This window comes from Zonotrichia leucophrys, chromosome 1A (genome assembly GCF_028769735.1).
Source record: "Zonotrichia leucophrys gambelii isolate GWCS_2022_RI chromosome 1A, RI_Zleu_2.0, whole genome shotgun sequence".
In the NCBI taxonomy this organism is placed as follows: domain Eukaryota; kingdom Metazoa; phylum Chordata; class Aves; order Passeriformes; family Passerellidae; genus Zonotrichia; species Zonotrichia leucophrys.
In genome coordinates, this window is record NC_088170.1 from 38,633,144 (window position 1) to 38,646,102 (window position 12,959).

Consider the following 12,959-nt stretch of genomic DNA (forward strand, 5'->3'; position numbering starts at 1 on the left):
AGACTAAAGGTGGCCCCATTACTGGCTGCTGCATTACAGTTTTCCAAAGCAAGGATGCCTGTGCATATGTAACATAGCCAAGGATATAGGCCACATACATTGGCCAACCATCAGCTCATACAGGTCTTTCCCTGGCAAGGCATTTACATTCAGGTGGTTTGATAGTCTGTCAAGTGATTTGTTTCTTAAGTAAAATGCCCAGGCTTTTTGATGACACATTTGATGCACTTATTTTAAATTATCCCAAGTCCTCTATTTCAAACCATTCATACCTATTTGAAAACTTAATCTCTCTCTTGAGAAGGCCTTTTCTTCCCGTTTTTGAGAACTATCCAATTTTTTTCAATTAACCCTAATTTAAAAGAAACTGAGAAATAAGCAATCATCATTTTTCATTGCACTGAAAGCCTCTGCTCTGCATAAGGAATTGCAGTGATGCTCTGGGCATCCTCTCTTGTAACTAGCACCATCAAGGTCCAGAACAAAGCCACTGGAGCCAGGAAATCCCTCCATGCTCACAGACAGGGTCCTGAGTAAAGCAGCCACCTGTCAGTCCATGGCACAGAGAACTTCTCCAAACACAGGTAAGACCCTGACAACTCGAGTTAGGGTTAGACAACCATCTCCCCTTCCCAGACCCCATCAAGTATTGGCTACCTCAGCTCTAATCTCAGGAGCACTTAATTGGGAACCCATGCTTATTTTCTTACCTATTACATCAAGAGGGAGCAGCATGGATGTGCAAGTGCAGGTTTGTCTGCTTCTTTGGGGCAAGAGTAGCATAACCTTCCCTCTTCACCCAGGCACTGTGATCACTCACTGGCTGAGGTTTTGCTTCTCACTTCAGGCTGGTGAGACACAGCACGGGACTGAGATAAAGCAACCAAGGCAGAGGAGAGCAGGAACCCATGAAATACTTGGCATTCCTATGGAAACACAACCAATTTAGTACCTGATCCAGGGAGAATCACCCTTCCATAGGAAGGAGCCTCCCACATCCTAACAATTCTCCTGCTTCCCTTTTAGTCGTGAAATGGCTCCAAAAAAAAACAAAAAAGAAAAAAAAAAAAAGAAAGAAAAAAAACAGTTTAGCATTGGGGGAGTTTATCATGGGCTATCTCTTAGAAACAGAGATGGTTCTTTCCAGCCCTAGCAGATGGAAACTAATGGCACATTATGCACCTAACCCTGGCAGGGACAGAAAAACAGCTGCAGGAAAGCAGATCTGAATTCCCCAAGCCCTTCACAATGCAGCCAGCTTTCTAATGTGCTTTAGAGCATGTGGTGGCGTAATGGAAAGGTTTTATTAACACAGAACCTGCATAACTCAATTGTGAGTTTTAACCCAGCACAAATCACATCAGTAAAGCCTGTCTGCCTAATCCCCATTCTACAGCTGGAATAGCAGAGGACGATGGCTCAGCTGAAGGAAATACAAACTGGGACAGCTCCAGTGCTTACTGTGCAATGGCTTTCAGAAGGGTCCTGTATTTGCACACTGGGCAGAAATAGCCTGTAACTCCCTCAGTCTGTGGAGCTCCACACCCATTTAACATACCTTAGTTAATTAGTTAATTTGGGATTGAAAGGAATAGCATATTTGACTTTACAAACAAGCTGCTGGTCTGCTGGTAGATAAAACTAGCACTGGGATATAAAAGAAACAATGGGAATTATTCCACTGATTGATGAATGGAAAAAGATATTTACTTTTACAAATAAACTTTAGTTTTGCTGATAAACAAAATTGGACATTGAAAGATGAAAGAAACAATGGGGAAGAAAAACCCTAAATTCCATGAGAATTAAAATTTAAAAGGGAGGCTTATACATTAGAGGGAAATCTCTGGTATCAGGGATATTGGGAAGTCTATACCTCTCTAGTACCTCAGCCAATGGGGAAAGAGAGAAGGGAAATTAGGATAAAAAGGGAGGCTGAATCTTCCAAAAATTTGAGAGACCCCAGGGGAATGCCTCATGGCCTCTCCTTTTATTAGAATAAAGCAAAAGGATTCCTCTGTCTCTTTTTGGACATAAACCTCTGATGTTTGTCAATTAATTTTCCTAACAGGAGGGACCTTAAAATCCTCTAATTCCAACCACTGTGGGCAGGGAAACCACCCACGAGATCAGGTTGCTCAGGGCCTCATCCAGTCTGGCCTTAAACCAGGGGAAGAGAAGATGGCAACTGCTTCAGTCTTGCCAGGGTGACCCAGCACCAGCTGTGGGACAGGACCACACAACTGCAGTCAGAAGCAGCGCACAGATCTGTTGTGGCTGATTTATGAGGCCACTTGCACACATCTAATCACGTTTTCTGCGATGCAGAGATAGCACCAGGCAGGCTCAACCTGGTTTTAAGACACTCACTGAAAACTGCACTAAACACTTCCTCATAGCAAGGCTAGGATAGAGATATCTCACCCAGGGGAGCTAGGCTCCTCAGGAATCTGTAAATGGAAGTAGAGAGATGCCCAACACACACTGTGTATCAGGAAAGCCAGTTAGTAAGACTGAAGACTGGTCTCAAGTTTTCCCTGGAAGACAGTGAGACACAGGAGTTTTATCAGCTACTACAGCAAAAGACAGATGGATTTGGGGCTTATGACAGAATGATGAAGAGTGAAGCTAAAATCCAGGACAGGGCTTGCTTGACCAAATTCAGTCCCTCAGCTCTGTCACTTCTGATTTCACATTAAAACTTCCACCTCTTCCTATAGCAGCACCTTCAGCTTGCCTCACCTTACAGACAGGTCAGTGAAATATTTAACTAGACTTTTAGGTTCAAGCCTTGGAAAAAGCTCTCCATGCTCCTTTTCTGGTGTTCTGTGAACAGGGTCTCTGTTCAAGAATTTCTGCTCTCTTTCCTTGCCATGAGTTTACTCTGTTTCTACACTACACAATTATATCATCAAGGTTCTCAACAGCTGTACCATTTCTTCCATGATGACAAATCTAGAGGGAAAAAAAATGTAGATCCCTATTATGTTGCTGGATGTGCAGGGAGAGAAGAACTGTTTATTCATCACTGACCCTTTAGAACAAATATTTTCCTGTCTGGATTAGAAAACATGCCTCATCTGAGTAAAATTTAGCTCAAATCTCCTTTCTGTTTTTCTGTTGCTCTTCAAACAGGGAATTTCAGAGACTGCTTCACTGATGAGAAAAAAATGGATTTGGTTTATTTCAGGAGTGGAGGTTGTGCCTTGGTTCTCTCAGATATATGAAACATCCCTTGATTGTGCAAATGCATCCTGATGGTGTCTTTGTGTTCTTGTCACTCCTGATTTATGGGGGCCCTTTCTACACTCAGAAAAAGAATTTGCATTTCAATTTCCATTACTTGTTTCTCTCCTCACAGCACTCCAGCTCTGGAAGGAAGCTTGAATTCTGGTTCCCCCAGCTGGCCCACATTGCCCTGGCATTGGGGAGGATACAGGAACAGGGGTGCTACAGGCTCTGCTTTGTGGGAACAAGGCTCATGCTGCTGTGGTCTCTGGTGAGATGTGCCTTTGCTCATGCCCAGCAAGGAGCCCTGGCACGTTTGCTCTGGTCTCTCAGCCCTTCCTCCACGCTGTGATGAAGGGGAAGGCCACAGCCCTGTCTCCTGCCTGGCTCCCAACACAGGCCCTTGCCTGCACACCTGTTCTGAGAAACAGCAGCCAACAAAGGAGCGAGGACAGCTAGGAACACTCACCCCTCTGCCTTCTCCACTCTTGCAGGGATGGCAGGAGGACAAGCAGAAAGCCTTGGGAACTCATCCCTTCCTTGTCTCCTGCAGGGTTGTGCCTATTCTAAGGTGGGCTTGGAAGCAGACTCCTATCCAAAACCACCCAAAAGCATATCCCATGTGTTGGACGGGGATCCAAAAGCCACTATCCCCTCTAGGCCTCATCTTCACCCCTCCTGCAAAGCTGGTGGCTGCAGCAAGTTCCTGTGCCGGCCCAGGCACGGCTCCCTCAGCCCTGCCCTGTCTCTTCTCATTTGTGCAGTCTGGCTGGGCGGTCACAGCAGCCTGGGCGTGCTACAAACCCTCCGAGCCTGCACAAGGGGTGGGCTTGGAGCCAGCAATGTGTGGGAAACCACACGGGCTGCATTGCAGGCCCCACCAGCCACTCACAGCTAAACTGGGGCTTTGAGAGGTGTAGCTCATGTCTACCTAGGAAACATTAGAAGCTTTAAAAGGAAAAAAAAAAGAAGATAAAAGATAGCTTCAGAAACGGGGGAGGAGTTGCCAGGACACATCAAGCTTTAAAGATGTGAGTTGCAGAAATGCATTAAGGCTGGTTGTTCAGAGCTGTCAGCCCCACAGCCTTTGTCAAAACTGAACTCAGTTAAAAATAAGAGAAGCAAACTGAATCTTATTGAACATTTGTTTGGACATTAAGGCCACAGATTCCTAATAGGCTGTTGGAAGTCAAACGTCATGGGCCATAAGCCTGTGTCATCTTAATTTGCAATGGCCTGAAACAATGTATTCAAGAATGCATTTTGCTTTGACTTGTTTGAAGTACATTTGTTTTGACCTAAGGGTTTTGACTATCACCATTACCGTGTTGACTTTTACATTAACATATAAAGCCAAAGGAAATGTGTTGAGCTGATTAAAACATGCACATCATTTCCAGGGGGCGGAAGGGTGACAATAAATTTGTGCTGACTTCACTGAATCAGCAATTTCCAACTGAACCCAGTTCCAGGGCAAAATTCTCCAGAAGCACCACTGGGAATCATCATGCTGTCCCCAGTGTTCATCTGAGACACTACACACTACATCTGGACAGTTTCAAACACACAATTTTGGCCCCTTTTTCTCCACTGGGTTCCTTTTTTTTTTTTTTTTTGACTTTCAAATGTTTGTACAGAGTGCTGAAAGCCATCATGTTCAGCAGCATCTGCCCTATTTATCCAGCTCCCAGCTGGCTGCAGAGTAACTTTCATCAGTGGGTCTGAACTCACAAATGCTGACACAGAGATTATCCACCCTGTGAAGAACAGTTTAACCAGATTAATCTGTGGGAGGTCCCCTCAGCCTCTTCCCTGCAGAGCCCTACAGCAAAGGATTGGCATAATCTATGATTGGCATAATCATAAGATAGCTCTCAGAGCCCATGGTGTATGCTCCCCTGGGAGGAAGCTACCTGATTCCCCAGGAGGCTCCATCCCCTTTTCCAAACTGGACTTGGCTGCTTTGCAGTGCCCACCCTCCCCTTTCAGGGAAGGGCCAATCCTGAAGGACAGAGGTGGGGTGGGCAGGAGATTGCATTCATTTTCCATCCCCTGGAGCTGGCAGCCCTGCTGTACATCATGGTAGTAGGGACACAGAGCAAAGCCCTATAGCCCTCAACCCCTTAAACCTATCAGGTTTACAGCAGGGTGAAGAAAGGGAAATTACTGACAGTCCTTTCTCACCTGCTGACTCCAATTTGCTTGTTTCCATTGCAGCAGATAAAGAAACAAAACATTTAGTCAGCAAATCCAAGCCCAGGAATCAATCACATTCCCTCAGCACCTCTTGCATTGTCAGAAGAGACAGAAGCAGGAAAGACCAATCAAGTAACACCTTACCCAGACTTAAACAAGGGAGAAAGGTTTGGCATTAGCATTTCTACAACTACCTCTCTCTTTTTTCTTTTTCTTTTTTAACTCCCCTCTCTCCCCTTCAAGCCTAGCTTTAAACATCTCAAAACAGGCTGATTTTAAGGTGAACTAGATATCCTGGCAATGGATGATGACTAATACACTATGAATGACAGAAACTTGGTGGAACACTAAAAAGCAAATTAGATGTTACAATACCTGGAAGCAAGTTATACAGAAAAGTGGGTTCAAGCCAAAGGGTTGAAGGAATAATGCAGTGTGTTCAATACCTTGGTGAGTTAATTCAGAAAACCTTAAAACTCTTAAAGGGGAAAAATATGTGCAGAAGATCATACCATCAACTCTGCATGAATTCACAACCCCAGGAGCTGCAATACATTTATAATCCCATACTGCACATCTATCATCAGGGCTGCAGCTAAAGAGAGCTGGGTATGCAGTTTTGAAAGAACACACAATTTCTAGAAAATTAAGATGGTGGAATTCACCTGTAAGCTGGCACAAAGAACACAACAGCCCCTCAGCTCTTTAAACAATTGCTTCTTGGAACAGCTAATTCAAGCACCCACAAGGAAAAGCGGCAACTCCTGACTTAATTTTCAGCAACATGCAGGAACTAAATCAAGAAGTGACAATATCTGAGCCCTTAAGTAATATGGTTCACAGTGTAATTAAGTTCAGTGGCCTAGGAGGAGGCAGTGAATCAAGAGATACACGAATGACACTAGATTTAGGAAGACTGTTCAGAGCACAAAGGGAGTCATTCAGAAGGACATTAATTCAGAGTAAAGGAAGCAAGTGCTGTACAGATGGTTTAAATAATATATAAATTGTGTGGGAAGAGAGCTCGTGGTGGGGTCACAGAGTCTGTAGAGGATACAGGATATTTTGGGGAGTTCAAAACAGCCTCTCAAGATCAGACAGAATTCTTGGGTGTTGGATTGAGACTTAACCAAAGCAAGGCAGATGGCCAACACAATGATAAGTGACACTGTCAATTTAAACAAACTGATTATCCTGGAAAACCCACATTAAAGCTGCTCCAAGTCCTCTCGCAGGATTTTGAGAGGCAAGTGCGCAGGAGCTGGGCTCCCCACACCGAGCCAAGCACCGTGTCATCAGGAAAAGTGCCCAGCTGCAAAAGGACCAGAGGAGGAGGGACAAAGATAATAAGGAGGATTGGCTATCTCAGGTGGCAACAGTTTTTGCAGAACCTGAGAGGGTTCAGAGAAAGGTGGCAGAAGTGATGGACAGCCTGGGAACACTGTTGTCTCCAAGGAGGGGGGAAACTTTGGGTTGCTTTCTTGTCCCTTTTACCAAGGAAATCCTCTTCCCTGCTACAAGCACCAGCTGCATTAGCAATAGCCTTGGTTCCTGGCAGGCAGGGCTGTCACCATAGTATATTGCTGTTAGGATTTTTGATCTGCTATTGCATTGGTCCTACATCTGCTGCAAAGCACACAAAAATATTTCACAGCCTCTGACGTGTGAGAGTACATTTTTGGCAGCTCATTCTGGACTTAGCACAGGGGCTCATGATTGCAGGGTGCCTGATAAGGCAACTCCAGCCATCCCTTTTGGTCCTGAGCTCATCTGAACAGAAAAAAAAATATAGAAGTGCATGAAATAATAAAACCAATAACAGGCAAAATTCTGTGCTTGCAGCACAGGGCCAGGAGGATACACAGTCATTAGGAGATGGCAAATCCAACCTGGCAGAAATGAAATACTGCTCTGCTCTCACTCCCCTCCTCCCAATTTCAATATATGATTAAACAGCAGAACTCTGCCACAGAAGGCAGCAAGACCAGGATCGCCACATCACTCAATACAGAACCAATCAATTCACAGGAAATAAATCCAGATGCAGAGTTATCATTACTAGACACTCAAAGCCCCATCACTTACACCCATCTCTAACCCATACACAGGGGACAAATCCACACTTGCCTGCAGCAAGATCTGGACACCTTTTTGTGAGGTGCTCCCTGCTGTGGTTAATCACCAGCAGTTATGTACTACACCAGCTCAGCCATTCCTCTTTCATCCAAGCTGGATGACATTTATAATCAAGGCAATCACATTTACTGCTTGATTTTTTGAAGTGCCTAAGCATATTGGAGTCCTATGCAGAAAAGCAACATCTGAGCCAGAGGACAAAGCAAATAAAGGGCAGCTACGAGTCACAGCAGATAAAGTGGGCATCAGCATGAACTTCTGTGATGCTCATTTGAATATTTTTCTGCTTCCAGGATCAGTTTCCTCTCATTATTTTGAGTCGGACCTTCACAGATCAGGCCAGGCAAACCCTGCTAAACAGCCCATTTTTGATTTATAGAAGCATTGTTTCCATTAGTACAACTGCAATGCTTCCCATGCTAGTTAACAGCCCAGAAGGTAGAAGCACCTTTCAGGCACCAGTCAGGCACTTGTCACCTTCCCCACCAATCACTGTCAGAGGCACCACACCAGCATATCAGACTCAGTCCAGCACCACACATGCCCAGCATCCGTATCCCTTTCCACATCAGTTTCCTCTGTGAGATAAACAGGCAGAGGAATGTTTGCTTAGCTCTGTGCCCAAGGAAAGTGCAGCTTTTACAAGATGTGTTGCGCTGAGAACTGCTGAAGTGACACAAGCCAGTTCCAGGATAAGTAGATTGCTTTGCCAGCCTTTTTTTTTTTTTTGCATTGCTTTATCTAGCTCAGTTAGCCTGACTGCCAAATGCCCAAGCCTCCTCTGAGCTTCCAGCTCCTTTTCAGTCATGGCACTTGACCATCTTTTCTGTATGGATTGCCAGACAATGAGAACAATGCTCCCCAGTTCCTAATTAATTGGATAGTCATTTCCTTATCATTGAAAAGGTGTATGCATGCAGGACTGAAGCTTACACACACGTATTGGGAGCAGCTAGAGCACATTGCTTCCTTTCAGTGTAAGATTAGTCTAAATCTCAATATCGTCACTCCCTGCCTGCTGCTGCTTTTCACTGCTCCCAGGATATTATTTATTCCTTCTCACATCCCTCAGGGTATTCCTCATCTCTTTTTCCTCTTGCATCACTTCCCACTTCTTCCACCCCCCACCTACTTTCCCTGCCCCACTGTAACAATTCCAAATTTCTTCTCCTCCATTACTCTCCTGCCACTTGCTAGATGTCACTACTTTTATTCCTGCACATTTCCACCTTTGCCCTAACATATTCTCACTTTGCAGCCCTCCCTCTTCTCAGGAAAGCAGAGGGGGGAGGGAAACACCGCCTCTCATTTTTATACAGAACATAAACCCAGCCTGTTTTTAGATCAGGCTCTGACAGCCAGAGCACTGGAACTGCCTGGGATAGCTAATGATCTCCTCTTCTGCAAAGCAAACCATGAGCTTTTCTCTTGGCTCATTTTCTTTGACCTTAGCACAGCCTTATATGCTGAGCACCTCCATCCTCCTGGAAATCACCACTGGCATCTCTTGTTCCTGCCCAGCTTCCCCTCATTTGTGCTTGTGGGGTCGGGCCAGAGCCAAGGAAACAGTGATAGGGCTTCCAGTCTGACTGACTAGTAATTAGCATATTCTCTCAATTTTGTGCTTGAGCTGATGCTTCTCTCCCTAGAAATCACAGAATATTCTGAGTGGGAAGAGACCCAGATGGATCATCAAGTCCAACTCTTAAGTGAGTAGCCCATACCAGGACCAAGCCCATGACCTTGCTGTCATTAGCACTGTGCTCTCACCAGCTGAGCTCATCTCAGCACGAAGATGCAAGTCAGCAGTGTCAGAGATGTGCAGCAGCCAGGCCCCTTCCCTTGAAGGATCCTAGCAACACAGTTCCTAGTGCCTTTGAGCTGGGTTAAAAGTGCCACAAGCCACGACGAGGCATTCGTCAGCCTAACACCTTCACATGCACACAGCTCTTTGGAGCATTCAAAATATTTTGTCCCTTTCCTCCTCCAAAAGCCTCCAGCATTTCTACAGCCTTAAAGTAAATCCCTCCTCATCCCTGGGACAAAAACTTTTCCTATTGTTGAAAATTCCTTCCAGGCTTCCCCTTGACTTGTTGCTAAGTCGAACAACCCATAATTAGAACATTTAATTCTTTCCTGCTAGAAAGGGGCGGGGGGGGGGGGAAAGAAAATAAAAATCAATCCATCCAGATCCTTTGGCACTTGCCTTGTTTTCTCTTTCACTGCTTTTCCTGTTTTGCTCTTCCCAAAATCCCTCCCAGAACTCAGAGTACTCAACATGTAACAACTGCAACCACACAAGAAAAAGGAGGACTACATGCCAGATCTACAATGTGATTTCTTGCTGTGCTCCAAAACAAATTCTTTAAAGTGGGGGCCATCTTCTCTTCCTATATTTACACAAGGTCTACCACAGCCAGTTCCTGATCCTTCCACATGACAGTAAGAGCAAGGTGCTCTGAACTGCAGAATTTAAGCTTTTGCAGTTTTTGTCTTTACCTTCCAGAAGCCCCCTTTTCAGGAACAGGTCTCTGTGCCTGTGCTGCTCAGGATGACCCCTCCTACCAGCTGAGACACAAACATGAGGCATCACTTGTTCTGCTGCTCACAAAACTCATCTCTTCATCCTCTCTGGGTTTGCCCACCTACCAGCACATCTCAGATCAAACCCTCCTACAACTCTGTGCACTCTTCATCACACCACAGTGTTCTACACTTCCTCCCAGCGTTCCCAACATCTCCTCAAGAGTTTGCCACCATACCTAGGCCAATTCCTTGTGCTCACCAGTGCACCCTACTCAGCACAAACACCCTCCCAGCCTGGCAAGTGTTGGCAGGCACCCCAGCTGCTCCTGCTCTGCATGGGTGCTGTTTGGCCATCTGGCACAGCAGGCCGCCTGCACAGGTCACTGCCTTTCAGCAGCTGCTGGATCAAGCAGAACAGACAGCGTCTCTGCTCTGCCCATCCTTCCTTGGGTGAGGGCATTAGTATGACTGCTCTCCTCCATCCACCCACCTGAGACTGAAATCAGCCAAAAGGTTCTTACAAGGGAGCATTGATCACCTCCATTTCCTTAGGAAACAGAGCTAAAAATAACAGTAGTAATAGCATTAACAGTGCAGTTCAAAACTGCAATGAACTTTTTTTCTGCTACTTTGATTCTTAACTCCATACCTAATTTACTTACCTTTATTACCTGTAGGACTCTCCAAACATGTGCTGTACATCTGAATGTCTTTCAGATGTACAGATGGGAGAAGTTATTCAGGGAGAAGCCTAATTAATCATCATTACAGTTTTCCTGAGTCTCCCTTCACTGCAACCTTCATCCACACTTTCATTTCCTCTTATCCTGACCCATTTCCCTACTTTGCCTCAAGTCCCACTTTACTCTCTCATGCCCCCAATATCACTCTTATTGTTCATGTTGTACAAGGAAAAGCTATCATCTTTCTTGGTCTTGAATAGATTCATTAATCTCCAATTCATTTAGAAGAAACTAGTTTAAATTTCCCCTTTTAAAAGTTTTGTCTCTGGCCTCTTTTCCATCCTCTTCTGCACTAAAAGTGAAACAACACTGCTGAGGGCTGAGGGGCCAGGAGGAGAAGCAGCTCAGGAACAAACCAGCACAGTAAAACCCAAAAGCTTCTACTCCCAAATACTACACCAATGATCTCTAAATAACTTGCAGTATGAGGCAATTCCATCACTAAAAAATTCAGTAACGTAAACCAAATTGGGGAATTAGCAGGCTGCACTTTGCGTTTGGAAAGCATCTCAGAAACCTCTATACAAGTTAGGTCTCACAACAGATATAAAATAATCTTTAGAAAGCATAGTAAGCATAGTATCTAAACATCTGGAAGAACATGCTGTGACAAACTATTTTTTTAATGCACTAAAGAAAACAGTGTCTTACCACCCTCTGAATATTTCAAACGTGACAAGCTAGTGAATGAATAAAATTGGTCAATGTTTGTACCACATTGGTGCTAAAATCCTTACTATGGCAGTGAATTTTGTCAGAGATAAAGACTCATTTCTAGGTTGTGTCACATTTTACTTAAACACACTTAGCTGGAAATGAGAACACACAGCAAGTGACAAAATTGCAGACAACACCAAGTTATTTGATGTAGCCAAGACCAAAAGGAATAGGGAAGAACCTGAGTGAGACCCAAACGAATAGACTGTGATAAGAAGTTATATTCAACGTTGCTAAATGCAAATAATACCTCTAAAGAGGAGAAAACTGCATATTATTCACACATCTTTCAAATTTATGAAATAACTCTCTTACCAAAGAAAGGAATCTAGATGGCAATAGGAACAGCTGAATGCTGAGCTCAGCTTACTGTGCAGCTGTGGCAAAAAATAAAAAAAATAAAACAACCACGATGTCAGAACACAGGAGGAACAGGATGAAGCAATACAAAGACTGTGCTGAGCCCTCTATAATTCAGGGCTGGAATCACACTCAGATTATTATATGCAATGCTGATCACCATCTCAAAGAGGGGGGAAAAATTGGAGAAAAATGAAATGGGGAGGGTGAGTAAAATAAAGCTATGATCCCAGGATCCCACTGTGCAATTTTGGAGGAGGTACACTGACAGCTCTTGCAGGTTGAATACCCATCCTAAGGCCATTCCCTGTGTCCCTGTCTTCTCCACTGCATTTCAGCAAAAACAGACTCCTGGATTTCCCCCCATGTCACTCCCTATCCAGGTGGTTCTGTTGTTTCATGACTGGCCCACAAAAAAAAAGAAAATCAATCTTGCATTGAGTTTAACTCCTGTGTATATTAAAGCTCAAAACATCTCTTGTTTTTGTCAGTGGTTCACTTCTCCCTTCCCTCTACTGTTGCTATTATTGAATTCCCCACTTCGGTTATGTAAAGTAATTTGTGCTATTGTGCTCAGAGAATACAGCTAGCACAGTAGATAGCACACAAAATAAGATGATATTGTGTCACTTATCTGCAAATCTGTGCTTAAAGCAGAGGAGAAAGGAGGAGAGAGGGTGCCTGCAGGAACAGCAAGTGGGGGTCTGTGAGGGGACCTGGCCTAGAGCAGTGAGGTGGGCACTGCCCCATGGTCCTGCACGTGCCACCAGCTGCCCAGGGGACATGGCACACCTGTACTGCAGATCCTGGGTCCCCACTGTCCCTGGTGATGAGCACCAAGGAGCAGATACATGGAGCAAAAGGAGTCTTCCATCCCTCCCTTCCAATGCCAGGGAAACAGACTGCAGCAGTGCAGGCTCCTGGCAGCTCCGAGGGTTGCCCAGCTACTGGATCATGTTTTGTGTGCCTGAAAGAGGAGCTGTGGCAGAAATTATAAAACTCTCCTCCTTTTGGATGAAGGAAAGGATTTTGTAGCACATGGGTTTGCTTTGG

At 44.7% G+C, this 12,959-nt stretch overlaps 1 protein-coding gene and 1 long non-coding RNA gene across 8 annotated transcripts in view; both read right to left on the reverse strand.

The window, feature by feature from the left end:
* CACNA1I (calcium voltage-gated channel subunit alpha1 I) overlaps positions 1–12,959 on the reverse strand; it is a 163,141-nt gene that overhangs the window by 99,044 nt on the left and 51,138 nt on the right. The gene's annotated exons all lie outside the window — the stretch shown is intronic.
* LOC135442499 (uncharacterized) overlaps positions 1–12,959 on the reverse strand; it is a 57,987-nt gene that overhangs the window by 8,259 nt on the left and 36,769 nt on the right. For both annotated transcript variants that reach the window (XR_010438675.1, XR_010438674.1), the window contains one exon: positions 711–926. This is a non-coding gene — a long non-coding RNA (uncharacterized LOC135442499). The remainder of the gene's footprint in view (positions 1–710; positions 927–12,959) is intronic.